The sequence below is a fragment of the Schistocerca serialis genome, chromosome 6 (genome assembly GCF_023864345.2).
Source record: "Schistocerca serialis cubense isolate TAMUIC-IGC-003099 chromosome 6, iqSchSeri2.2, whole genome shotgun sequence".
Classification (NCBI taxonomy): Eukaryota; Metazoa; Arthropoda; class Insecta; order Orthoptera; family Acrididae; genus Schistocerca; species Schistocerca serialis.
Genome location: NC_064643.1, coordinates 280198653 through 280213882, shown reverse-complemented (window position 1 = coordinate 280213882; position 15230 = coordinate 280198653).

The following is a 15230-nucleotide window of genomic DNA, read 5'->3' as shown; positions in this document are numbered from 1 at the left end:
AGATATGTGTAAGAGTGAATAGACCTGCAGCTGTTGGCCATCTGACCGTTCAGGTGAACCGAGGCTACCAACAGTGTCTCCTCAACGACCGTTCAGCGAACGTTGCTGCGTGTGGGCCTCCACAACTGGTGCCTGGTTCATGGACTCTTTGGCGGCGGAGGCTGACATTTGTACGCCAGTATCTAAACTGGACGTCCTCTGTGCCACGACAGGTGACCTTCTCAAATGATTCTCATTTTATGCTCCATCGGACGGATGACATTTGGCGTGTAGGAAGTGAAACGTCTGAAAGGAAACACCCTGTAACAATTGTCGGAAGGGTCTAGGCCGGAGGAGGGAGTGTTATGGTCTGAAGAATGTTTTCGTGGCTTTCCCCAGGTGATGTCGTAGAATAGTATTCATCGTGAGTCAGTAGTCAGAAGGCGTGGCGATATGGGGATGCAAAGTGGACGCAGAGTTGGTGGTTACTGTAAATGGAAAGTACCGAACAACACGGCAAAAACGTGACAAAATGTATGTCGTCTGTGATGCAGTTTGTGTGTGAGTATAGATTTAGCAAATACTGTTTGTCTTTTTTCTCTTGACGTGACAAACACATTTAAGAAACGAAATTAGCTTCAACTGTACATAAATGGAAAGACTTTTAACAAAGCTATGTCAGAAAAGTATTTTTCATATGGTTATTTACGAAAACGTTTCATCACAATTACGCCATTGGGGCTGTCACTAGCGCCAAAAAGCTCCTTAAATGGTTGGATTCACTCTGTAATCGGACTCTCATGAAGGAAGAGTTATTTGTCCATAGAGGAAGTACTATTGAAATTTCGTTTCATGCAAGAAATTGTTACAGTCTGGAGCCGAGCGCCCGCTACGGTCGCAGGTTCGAATCCTGCCTCGGGCATGGATGTATGTAATGTCCTTAGGTTAGTTAGGTTTAAGTAGTTCTAGGCGACTGATGACCTCTGTAGTTAAGTCCCATAGTGCTCAGAGCCATTTGAACAAGAATTTGTTTATGTAGTTTGAAACGTCCCCTTTCAACAATTATACAAGACTGTGCTTAAACTGACACACAATATTTTTTAGCGCAACGCAATCTGACTTTTAAAAATCTCTACAAAAGAATGGCCCTGACTAACATTAACCTATACCTTTCACAAATCACTTACCTCATCAATAATCTTCGTTACTCGAACTACTGCAATACAGCGAGAGCCACTACTGCCAGCTAAATAAAAGATTCAAACTACTGAAGGGACGAACTACTGATAGGCATAGTTGGCAAATGAAAGATTTTGATAGAGAACAAACAATGTAATTACCTTAATAGTGTTCAAAAGTCATGATATACATAGCAGTTCATGACATCCAGTCTTACAAATTTCAAAACACCGCCATCTCTCTCCCCACATCCACCACTGCTGGCGGCTCACCCCCAACTGCGCAACGCTACGCGCTGTTCACATCCAGCTGCCCAACACTACAGTGGCAGACAACAATGCAAACTAGCCACAGACTGCAAACAGCACAGCCAGTGATTTTCATACCGAGCGCTACGGAACGTTGCCAATAAGAAAACATAAACAGCCTACTTACATAGCCCCCATGCTCCCCACAAAAAATTTTACAAATTGTTTTGGGCAGTGGCCAATAATGATTTAATAAAATTTTTCATAATTACAATAACAAAGATATCAAATGCACACACTTACTGATACAGTGTTGGTCAACAGCTAAAATTTTCTCACAGTTCATAAAGACAGTCCTGATCATTCATCACAGTAAAATTGCAGTGTTTTTCCAAAAGTCTGAGCAGCAAAAGAGAATGCACATGGAAGTAGTGGATTTCCATGTAGTCTTGAAGAAGTAGTGTTGTCCTTCCAACGGAAAGACTGTGCTGACTCTTGACGTGCAGACAGGTAATGGGCCACAACAGAGCTAACCCACAGCAGAGTCAGTCGAAGTTTTGAAGAATATTGATAGGTAGGTCATCACAGAGTAGACCCACAGTAGTCCTGGTAGAGATTACGGTATTGGTGGGCACCAGAGGTGCAGACCCACTGTAGTCCTGGTAGAGATTGTGGTATTGCTGGGCCACCAGAGGTGCAGACCCACTGCAGTCGTTGTAAAAATAATGGTACTGGTGAGTGAGCAAAGGTGTAGACCCACTGTAGTCCTTGTAGAAATAATGGTATTGGTGGGTCATCAAAGATGCAGACCCACTGTAGTCCTTGTAGAGACGGCCAACAGCCATCTGTTGCGACTGTGCAGGTGCACAATCACCATCGAAGAGTCTTGCGGAGAATATAGCAAGTCCATAAACCACCACTTGTGCACTCACAAAGTTTTTGGAATTGTTCTTAGAAGTCTTGCAGACAATATAGCAAGTCCATAAACCACCACTTGTGCACTCACAAAGTTTTTGGAATTGTCCTTAGAAGTCTTGCAGACAATATAGCAAGTCCATAAACCACCACTTGTACACTCACAAAGTTTTTGGAATTGTCCTTAGAACCAGCAATGCTGTTAATCGGTCCCTTGCTGAAATATTAACACACGTCCAAACACTAACAGTCCCAACTTCTCACATAGTTTGCATATACTATGACCATCAGAAATTTGATGAACTGGTGTCAATTACAATTTTATAACATGAGAATACAATAACAAAGGTACAAAATACATTAAAAACATAACAATATAGATAACATTTGTAGTAACACAGGCTTTACAAAAGAATAGAAATAAACATATACATCAGTGTTACAGGAATTATGACGTAAGTAAATAGATAAAACAATGAGAATAGTTTTCGAAACATTAATTTCACACATGAGCATTTCAACAGAACAGAATTAATAATGTGCAGACATCTTTACAAAGAAAATGACATAGTATTTGAAAAATTCTACAACGTAAATCTTATTAGCTAAACACATAAAGACAGGAAAAGGACAGATACACAAGGGTACACAAACATGTGGCGGGATAACACCAAGAAAGGACAGGGTTTGTTTTACTGCAGTATTTTGCATGGAGATCTCCCTTCGTTCATCATTATTCTCAAAAAGTCCTATCTAAGCCTGCTTTCTGTATTCTGTTCATATCCTCTTTCAAAAATAGTTTTTCTCCACTGTACACTACTTTTTTTTTTTTGGCCAAAACATTTTCTTATAGATTCTCAATGCATTTCTTCCAATTCATCATAGTTAGTTTCTTATATAGTCTACCCCCTCTTAAGCTAACTTAAATCTACTGAGCTCACATATATATACTAAGGGACGAAGCAATGCAGCAGCACATAACAAATTATCACAAACAGCAATGACAAAAAAATGCCAATTTGCAAAGCAAGCAGCAGTAAATCTAAATTAACAGATAAAATGCAAAATTACAACTAATATGAGCCAATGTGCAGCAACAAGAAAAATAAATCAGTAGTAAAACTGACTTAGCAGAGTAATACAAAGTTAAATTTAGTAGCACTATGCCTGGCACACAGCAGCAGCAAATGAAATAACTTATACCTAAACATGACAAAGCTCAAGCAGTAAAAATAGTACACTAAAGACAACGATGCAGATAAGGGAAATGTCTATTCACATCTTAATGTCTATGTAATTAAAGAGGTGCACCACAAAAACTAATTCTACAAAACATTACCAAGTACTTGAAAAGAAAATTATACATGCAGTTTCTGTTATTAGTCCCTTCTTATTGTTCTCTCCATTCCAAGAGCTCCTTTTTCGAAGAATGTGGATCAGAAAAGAATTATTTAATAGACCTCAATAGAGTTCAAAAGTCATAATACACATATCAGTTCATGACATTCAGTCTTACAAATTTCAAAACTCCGCCATCTCTCTCCCCACATCCACCACCGCTGACGGCTCACCTCCAACTGCGCAACGCTACGCGCTGTTCACATCCAGCTGCCCAACACTACAATGGCAGACAACAATGCAAACTAGCCACAGACTGCACACAGCACAGCCAGTGATTTTCATACAGAGCGCTACGGAACGTTGCCAATAAGAAACCATAAACAGCCTACTTACAAGTTCTTCAAAAATATGTTTTATTACGTTGAGTATTAGATATACTCGGATTGTCAGTTAATCTGTCTCAAATAAAACCAGCTACTGTCTTAACAGCTTTACTGGGTATGCACAGTTCAGTCACATTAATATGACCACTCGTCAAAAACCTGAATAGCCACATTTCGAGCATGGAGTGCAGCGAGTTGCGGAGGAGGAGAGTCAGTAAGATTTTAGAAGATACCGAGAGGGATGTGGATCCACGACGATACCAGTACCGTTCCTGACTGTAGTAAATATTTCGGTTGAGGATCCATGGCTCGAACAGCCAGATCAAGGCGAACCTACCGATCTAGATTGAGTTTAGATTGGGTTGAAATACGGAAGTTTGATGGCCAGGAGAGTACGGTAAACTCATCCTGATGCTCTTCGGAACACTCACGTACATTGTGAGCTGTGTGACGAGTTTCATTGTCCTGGTGGTAAATTCCACCGTGCAGAGGATAAACAAACTGCATGGATGGGTGGGCACGGTCCCCAAGGATAGATGCAAACTTGTATTGATCCACTGTGCCTAACTGAATGACGGGAGCCACGCTAAGTAGCCGCGCGGTCTAGGGCGTCTTGTCATGTTTCGCGCGGCTCCCCCCGTCGGACGTTCGAGTCCTCCATCGGGCAAGGTTGTGTGTGTGTTGTTCTTAGGGTAAGTTAAGTTAAGTTAGATTAATTAGTGTGAAACCCGGGTGACCGATGACCTAGGCAGTTTGGTCCCATAGTCCTTACCACAAATTTCTAATTTCCAATGACGAGATTACCAAAGGAATGTCACGAAAACATTCCCCGTGTCACAACACATGCGGGGTGTTTCGTATCAGAAGTTTCACGCCCTACACGTCAAGAGTCATCCGTGGGATGGAGCATCAAACGTTAGCCATATGAAAAGGTGTATTGTCACCATTCAATGGACGTTCCGTTGCGATACTGGTGTCCAAATTACAGCCTTAGTCGCCGGTGAACAACAGTCAGCATGGGTGCTTAAGCCAAGCATTCGTTGCGGGGACCCGTATTTAGTAATGTTCGCGAACGGTCGTTGAGGAGACTATTGCTTGGCCCTTGATTCATCTGGGCGGTCACTTGTTCAACACTTGCACGTCTGTTTGCCCGTACAACTCCCTGAAGCCGTCGTCCATCACTCTCATGCATATCCCGTGGTACGTCACACTTGCTTCGGTGCCGCTTTTGGACAGAGCCACAGCGGCACGGTTTATAAAGTTATCTGTTTCAGAAACAATTCCACGTATGGCCCGAACGCCAATTGTAATTAACTTTTGGATGACAGATACGTCGCCCTTTTACTGCGATACGATAACGAGCACACTATTTGCCCGTCCCCCACGCACACTTTAGACACCCTCATTGATAGTGTTGTCATCTACTATCTGTGAGTGGTTACTGCAAGTTGACTTCGAACATAAGCGGTGGTCACATTAATGTGAGTGGACGGTCAATATTAATAAAATCTTTCTTGGTTTTTGGTACATTTACAGCAGTTTCTTCGTGCAGCTCGAATATTACTACTGTCTTTGATCAGGTACTACCAGTGGTCAACATCGTAAGTACCCTAATGACAAAATGACTCCTGTTGTATAAATCCAATATGCTATCAACCACGAATTTCTGTGCCGTGCCTACCCCTCCATTGCAGAGTATCACTTGCAACGTATGTCCTCAGTTATTAGCTGGATGTATTCTACTCTCTATTTTCCTCTACAGTTACCGTCTACAGCTCTTGTCTTAACAGATGTCCTACCACCCTGTGCCTTCTCGTCAGTGTTTTCCATATATTTCTTGCGCAGAACTTATCAGTTCACCTAATTTTAAGCATTCTTCTGCAGCACCACATCCCAAATTTTTCAGTTCTTTTCTTTTTCTGCTTTCCCACAGCCCATGTTTCGCTTCATTACAATGCTGTGCTCCAAATGTACATTCTCAGAAATTTCTTTTTCAAATTAAGGCCTAAGTTTGAAACTAGTATACTTCTTTTGCCCAGGAATGCCAGTTTTGTTAGTGACACTCTGCTTTCTATGTCCTGCTTGCTCCGTCCGTCGTGGATTATTTTGCTGCCTAAGTAACAAAATTCCTTAACTTTATCTACTTCGTGATCATCAAAAGTGAAGTTTCTCGTTGTTCACATTTTTGCTACTTCTCATCGACGTCTCCCTCAATTTACTCTTAGTCTTTATTATGTACTCATTACTGTGTTCCTTCCATTCATCAGACCCTGTAATTCTTTTAAACTTTCACTGAGGATAGCAACGTGATAAGCAAATATTATCATTGATATCTTGTTTCTTCAATTGTAATTCCACTCTTGAACCTTTCTTTATTTCCTTTGTTGCTTCTTCGATGTTTAGACAAAGCAATAGTGGTGAAAGACTTCAACAACCCTGTCTCACACCCATTATCGTCTGTGCACTTCGTTTTTGGGCTTCCACTCTTATTGCACTGTATAACACACGTCTTTCCCTGTAGCTTATCCATATCTTTCGCAGAATTTCGACCATGTGGCGGCATGTTACATTGTCGAAGGTTTTTTCCACGTCGACAAAATTCAATGAAGGTGTCTCAATCTTTCTTCAGTCTTGTTGCCGTTACAGTCGTCAGAGCTGCCTCTCCAAAGGTCCAACATATCGTCATCTAACAGGTTCTCAATTTTCGTTTCCATTCTTCCGTATATTAATCTTGTCTGCAACTATGATGCATTAGCTGTCAAGCAGATTGAGTGATTTCTTGCACTTGTCGGCTCTTCTTTGTTCGGAATTGTGAGGATGAAGTGTTTTCGAAAGTCTGTTAGTATATCGCCACTCTCATACATTCAGCACACAATGATAATAGTCATTTTCTTGCCACTTCCTCCAGTGATTTTGTAAATTTTGATGGCATGCTATCTAAGACTTCCGCCTTATTCGATCTTCTCCCAAAACTCTTATTACACCCTGATTTTAATATTCTGATTTTGATACTAGATCCCCTATCTCTTCTACATCATAAATGTTTCTTTTAGTATCACGTCGTCAGAAAAGTCCTCCTCGTCATGGAAGCCTCTAACCGCTGTTTACACTACATTTAACAGTGGAATTCACATTCCATTTTCAAAGTTACCATCCTTGCTTTTAATTTCACCGAAGGTTGTTTGGACTTTCCTTTATACCGATTCAGACCTTCCGCAGCCAGAATACTCAATTATTACTACTTATGGCTGCAGGTACTGATTTCAATTTCAAACTGCACGCGCAGCAAATGTCGTTTGTGTGCTGCTGCTCAGTTACCGAATATGCACATCTGTTCCTACCTGAACTGATTGACAGTAGTGGACTGCACTGCTTATGTGAAGTTACTCGTGTGTCTGGCACCAGTGCAGATACAGATTCGTACAGCAGTTCGGTAGGAAGATGTCAATGCTCATGAAACAAGTAAATAAACAATGATTAATAGTTTGTTTTGGTACCCAGTACCTGTAATAGATCACAATTTCAATTATTAAAATGAATAAATGTGCGTTGGTGGCCCCACGTTGGGCGCCAGTGTGACGTTCGCTGGGTTATTCAGTGGTTTGGTATTTAACTAATTTGTAAATGAAAATGATAATCTTATTTTATTACACTGAGTAATTACTACATAATTTTTCTCCCGGCTAAAGATTTGGTCAAGTTGCTAAAGAACTCCAAGTTAACGTCGTGTTAAAGTGTTGTCTGTAAGTTGTGCAAGTGTCACTGAACCACAGTTCATACAACAGATTCTATACAACTATTGATTAAGATGGAAGCAATTATCTTCAGCAAAATGATCATTAAAACCACCGAATATCAGCCGCGCACGACACTGACGTATGTTACCTGAAACAATATTCTTCGCAACTCGTGCGTAATTAATTTCGGCTCCATGCATCAGCTATAAAAGTTTGTTTAACGATCGTGCTATGAGCACTGTTTTTAAAGAACCAATATCATTCGAATTATTTTCATTAAAATGAGTTAGGGACCACCGGTGCACATTTATTTTTACACATTTGTATTACGTTCAGCATTTATGTCTGCAGAGTTGCGTAATTTGAATTTGCCGTTGTGATAATTGTGAAGATGGCGGCAGACAATTGATAGAGACTTTCTATTGTTAGAGCAAATAAGTATTTTAAATGCTTATTGAACTTTACAGAAACTCTACTTTCGTATTGTGCACTATTTAGACTTCATCAAGCAACCATTTTATTTGTTTCTAAGGAAAACACAGACAAAAACGCGATACAAATCGCTATCGTCAGTGGCTGCGCTCCTTGCAGCGGAAAGAAACAGATAAAGAAGCAGATAACGCTTACTGAGAGAGGAATTACAGTTACAAATAATTATTCACTCATGTTTATAATAATAATGGACTCTATTTTCAAGTAATAATTAACAAATAATTACAATTTCTTAACAGACCTCAGTTTGATATGCGTCTTGTATGCTGAACCTACAAAAGCCAACCAACAAAAGGTAAAAACAAAGGAAGAGAAAACGCAGATCATAAAAGCACTTTACACTTATCATTGTTTTTGTATGATACACATCGATATGCCCAATTATATCATAGAATATTATATAAATAATTAATATTTATCATCTTTTTTATATATTGAATAGACAATGTTTATAACTGCCAGAGGCACAATTTCCTCTCGTCGCACTGTAGCCAAAAATTTATGTCGTGAATGTTACACATGCTATCTAAGACTTCCGCCCTTTTCGATCTTCTTCGAAAACTCATATTACACCCTGATTTCAATATTCTGATTTTGATACTAGATCCCCTATCTCTTCTACATCGATAAATGTTTCCTTTAGTATCACGTCGTCAGACAAGTCCTCCTCGTCATGGAAGCCTCTAACCGCTATTTATACTACATTTAACAGTGGAATTCACGTCGCATTTTCAAAGTTACAAGCCTTGCTTTTAATTTCACCGAAGGTTGTTTGGACTTTTCTTTATACTGATACAGACCTTCCGACAGTCACTATTACTTTTAGATTTCTTTACATTTTTCGTGCAGCTATTTCGTGTTAGCTTCCCTACATTTCGTATTTATTTCATTTCTAAGTACTTGTCTTTCTGTATTCCTGAATTATCCTGAACATTTTTGTATGTCCTTCTTTAATCGATCAACTGAAGTATTTTATGTGCTACCCACGGTTTCTTCGCAGCTAATTTCTTTTTATCGATGTTTTCTTTCCCACGTCCTTTTTTAGAGATGCCCGTTCTTCTTGAACTGCACTGTTTATTGAGCTATTCATCATCGGAGTATCTAAAGCCTCAATGAACTTCAAAAGCACCACATCTTTTCTTATTACTGTCAATCGCACTTCTTTGCGCAATTATTCTTCCTGACTAGTCTCTTAATCTTCAGTCTACTAAATTGTGTTCTCAGTCTATATCTGTTCCCGGAAGGCCTTAGAATCCAGTATCTGATTCCCAAATCTCTGCCTCACCGTGATATAATCTAACTGAAATCTTCCCGTATCCCAAAGCCATTTCCTAGTTACCTCTTCTTCTTGTGAATTTTGAACAGTGTATTCGCTATTACTGACTGAAACTAACTGCAGACATCAGTTAGTATTTCTCTTCTCTCGCACCTACTGCGAAGCCCATATTCTCCCCTAACCTGTCTTCTACTTCTTCCAACACAGCTGCAATGCAGTCCCCCATGACTATTAGATTTTCGTCTTAATTTACATACTGAATTACCTGATCAATATTTTCATATACTTTCTATGTCTCTTCATCTTCGGCAAGCGTCGTCGTCATGTATACCTGCAATTGTCGGAGTTGGTTTGCTGTCGATTCTAATGAAAACAATCCTATCACTGAATTGTTCACAATGAAATACTCTCTGCCCTCCCTTCGTATTCATAACGAATCCTACATCTATTTTACCATTTTCTCCTATTCTTGATATTACCCCATACTAATCTAACGATAACTCGTTATCCTCTTTCCATTTCGATCCAGTGACCCCCAATATTCATAGACTGAGCCTTAACATTTCCCTTTTATAATATTCTATCTTCCCTACCACCTTCAAACTTCCACGCCCAGACTCGTAGAAGCAATTGATATTTTTCTAATGACCACCTCCCTCTTGGCACACCCCTCCCGGAGGCCCAAACGGTGATTATACCGGAATATATTGCCAATCGGGAGATCATTATGGCACTTTTTCAATCACAGGCAGCATGTACTGTGGAAAAATATTACGTGTCTTTTATGCAGTGGTTTCCATTCCCTTCTGCATCTTCGGTCCGGTGAATATGGTGGATTCTTCCGCCTTTTAGGGGAATTGTCCGGTATCAAGGGCAAGAGAGTGCCCTGAAGCTTTGTTTTTGAACAAGGTCGTTGGGTGAATGATGACTTCTTACACCGGAAGTTCAGCCACCACTGCTGATGATTTTTGTGGTGAATTTTAGTTGTGGCTGGGTTCGAACACGGGACGGAGGGCGCTTTGATTACTTATCAAAGACGCTACCACTTGTTTGAACTACATTTTGTTCTTTATTGTTCATCGTCAATCCATTCATTCAGTTTTTTTCTGTACAGAGAAACGACAGCCCTCTGATCGAATACGATGAACTACAGTGCTGCAAGACTATACGTGCCATACATTCCAAGCTGAGTGTGCCACGTTGAAGCCCTGTATCTTACCAGCAATCGAACCTCTTTCACTACGTTAGGAGAGCAGCGGATTACCAACAATGCATTCAGATCGTGGTTCCCGTACGGATTCAAGCTTCAATGTGTCAAGAGCTTCTCCCCATTACTTAGAGACTATGAATCAGTCGCTGCCGTCCAAGAGAATGTCCGTAGTGCATTCTCAGTAACTACCATAACTACGCGGGTAAGCCAAATTTCCCGCGGTAGTTATTATTCGGCACTAGCCCACCGTAATGATCGTCTGCAGAGTTTGCGAGGGAACAAAGTGGAGGACCGGTGACAGACCCAATCCTCAAACATACGCGTGAGTCATGGTACGATGGCGCAATTGGTGGTATACTTTTTGCGGATGGTTGGAGTTGGGATACGAGTCCGAGTCCAGATGGCCGTTTCAGCTTCTTTCATCACATGATAAATGCTTATTTGTAACATTAGGTCAGACAATATCGTAAAGTTATGAAATGGAGAATCTAATGTCCTGTGGTAGGTACACTACACAAGTCTCTTAGAAATAAGCTACTAAAGAAAAAAAAGGTCCTTTTAATACTCCTTTGACAATTGTTAGACCCTAGGTTTCTGTATTTCTACAATGAAGGGAACAATTAATTTCAGAAGTTAAGTTTATCTTACTGACTGAGTGATGTGACAAACTAATTTTCCTTCCTTAAATGTACGTTCGCTTAGCTACAATAGTGTAACACTTCTAATTTCTAATAAGCAGCATACAAAATAAAATACATTTCAAGATTTCGCAATACCCTGCTACTGCGTTTTTATTCAGGCACCGAAAATCAAAAGGTATCAAAATTATACAACAGAACATACTATATGTTTAGAAACAGTGAATTTGTTCTCTTTTGATGGGTTAATAGAAATCAACGAAATATTTTTTTTTTATTACTGATATTAATAGTGATATACTCGTATAACCTAGGTGTATGTAACTAATAAAGAAATGGTGTAAGCTAAAAGGTATAAGTCTCAAAGTCGGAAGGTGCTTAGCGGAAATACTGTATTTATGTAACGCACATTAATTTAAGAGGAAAGTAACAATTTGTCATAGAAAAAGACATAGTATTCAAAACCTGCAAGGACTTCAGCTGCAGACGAGTCACCCACGAACTGGAAAGCTTCGCCAGAAACCATAGTTTTATGTAATATGAGGAAACTACAATTGAGATATATGATCTGAGAAGCTAGCTATATATCCGTGCTGCTATTTTGTCCTTTTTCTTACGCTAAGCATACTGATAAAGTAGTTCACAATTTTTGTTGTCAAATTAAACTATGCTTGAATCTTTTGTTAGCAAGCAGTTAATAGAAATTCTGTACTATTATAAAGTTTAATCTCAAACAGTAGAGAGATAACATTTAAGATTTGCTTAGTTATAAAACTCTGATAGTTTTAAGAACCCTCAGATTGCCTGATTTTCACACTGACAGTACCCTTCTACGTTGTTTACCTCGTAACGTGTCAAAGCGTCAAACCTAAATAAACTTTTGCATCTACATACACACTCCGAAAGCCAGTGTACAGTGCAGACTTCCAATGAGTACTTCAATTAAGATAATGGATTCCGTCTCTCAGGATATATGTAAAAACCTAATTGCTCGTTTTGTTTAACTGCAGATTTTTCTTCATGAAAGATATCTGACAGGCGGTCGACAGCACCTGTAACAACAAATTTTCGAGAATGCCTCGACTAGGTTACGTCACAAAAAAATTTATTCGATGCCATCGCATGCCAGTGAACATCAATCATTCCAATAGCTACAGAATTTAGCAGTTGTCAGTGTGATTAATTTTTTTACTCTTGTTTTGCAGTCCTCATGAACGAATCCAGTTCCAGTTGCGTCTAAAATTTCTCGTGATTAATGTGGCTCTCGCTGCAGTTGTGTATTGGACAGTCCGATTGCGGATTCATGGAACTCCGCAATGCTGACATCGTATGGAATAATGTTATTTCAACAATGAAAAGTACGCCGTTTATGTGAGTATCCGTCAGTGTCAGTCGAATTTATTGTTCCCTTACGAAGAAATGAGGTAACATGTGCAATATTAAGTCCATTGAATAGAAAAACTCGCACTGAAGTTAGGATTTAAACGCATATTTGACTGTGTTAACGAAAGGGTATAGGCTATCTACAGAAGACAAGTAATCACACGGAAAGTTAGTAACGATCAGACAGCACAAGCGTCTGAAAAACTGAATAAACACATTATTAGCTGATCAGAAATGAGGTGTTATTGCCCTGGATTTGCAGCTACCCTGATCGCATCTAGGCGACGGAAAAAAATATAATCAGCATCGTTTGGCCTATTATGGAACAATAGTGTCCTGCGTTGCATCCCAAATATCTTCGCAGTCGGCAGCCAAGAGTAGGCAGGTGGAAACCTCGATGCTGATTCCTACGTGTGTGGAGAAATTAAGTCCCACTACTGCTATTCTAAAAGGAGTCCAACACTGTGTAATTATGCTGTTTATAATACGCTAAACAGTTCTTGAGTGAAAGATGAAGTAAGATAAGAGAGAAACTTCTTCCATACGGTGACTGAAAATACCATTAACTTTCTTTTCCCCAGAAAGCCACATGTTTCACCCCATTTTTCATGCATCTTCTGAGCTGCTAAGCTGATAAAATCTGTGGAATTATGATGGACAATAAGTTTAGTGGGTCCCTACTGAAAATACAATCCATATGTCTTGGTGAGCCGTCTCCCAAAAATTCACGTCTTATGGTATTCAAACTTTTGCACACAATAGGTTTTAGGTTGTCTCTGGCTAAACCACCTTTGAACTTACGACAGTGGATTTTAGGAATTTTCTTCCTCTCAATTTTATTTAACGAACAGTAAGATACTAGTAATTTAAATGAATGAACGCTTGGAAAATAGTGCAAAATGAGAACTGCAAAATAACAATAAATGTAGTACCGACCAGAAAGAAGTCGATATGTATCTGGTCTGTTCGATGCAATTCTGTGACAGTCCGTTGTTTTAAGGTGTTAGAATCACTGGTAACATAGGAGGAAATGCTGAGCTGGGAATGGCTGGCTCAAATGGCTCTGAGCACTATGTGACATAACTTCTGAGGTCATCAGTCGCCTATAACTTAGAACTTATTAAACCTAACTAACCTAAGGACATCACACAACATCCATGCCCGAAGCAGGATTCGAACCTGCGACCGTACCGGTCACTCGGCTCCAGACTGTAGCGCGTAGAACCACACGGCCACTCCGGCCGCCAGCTCGGAATGTACGTGGTCCAAAGGACGTACTCGCAAAAATATGCGACAAAATAAACGAGTTGCATTTCTATGCTAAAGGAAATTCATTTGGAGAGAGCTGGAACATATACTCGTCACCTACAGTGAGACTACCTTCAATGATACACATCACAAATATCATCTTCTGTGCGGAAGTTATTAAAGACCAAGATCTGCTGATACCGAACTACGTATGACCACGCACATCTCACATGATACTATAATGTGCTGGAACCCCATAATTTATCTATCGCAGCATGCTAGCAAACGCAGCAGTACAGTAACAAAAACGTTGGGAGACGGTTGTTAATCAAGTCTTCGCAGACATTATCATGAAGACATGCCGTGGACTCACATGAACTTGTCAGAAAGTTACTTTCAAAGCCAAGTTATTAATGAGGTGTGACGGATTTCTGATCGCCCCCTTCACATCATTTTAGGTCACTAATAACAAGGGCCTATTTATTGATGAGCTTCGGGCATGCCTCAGCACCATGCCAGAATATTAGAGATAAACTTAATATAGAGTATTGTGCCACGTGGTATCCATCGTAAAATTCGTGTTCAAGGATCGTACCATTGGGGGCAATACTCCGTTACTATGTTTAAAATATTTCTCTGATAATGATTTAAGTGGAAAATGTGTTAATAAACATCCAGTAAACTCTTGTTATTAGAGAACTAAAGCAGTGATAAGGACGTACTCTGTTATCAATATAATAGTCGCAGGTTTAATGGCGACCGCACGTGGCAACTGATGTATTTCGATACGCCCCTTGGTGAGCGAAGTTGTAGATGGTTTTTAGTTAGGCCTGTCATTGGACACCACTGTAATGCCATGGTTTTTAGTTAATTTTTGGTTTCGACGCTAATGAAATGTTGATAATGTGTGATGTGTTTCGTTAGAACCCATATTGAAAGAGTTACGAATATGCTTCCTGTTAATTGATCTATGTGCTTTTAAGCAGTTGCCAAATAGATACAGATTAAGTGCTTAGCGCTAGTTGTCTTATAATGGCATCAGGAAGTAGATCCCCGCGAAACGAACATATATGCATTCAAAGAATAATACAAGACGCAATCCGATGATTGAAGTGAGGTGCTTAGACTCAATGGAAAGAAAGAATGGTGGTTTAGGTTTCTGCGTTTTCCCTAACTAACTGAAAAACTGTCTACGCTGAAG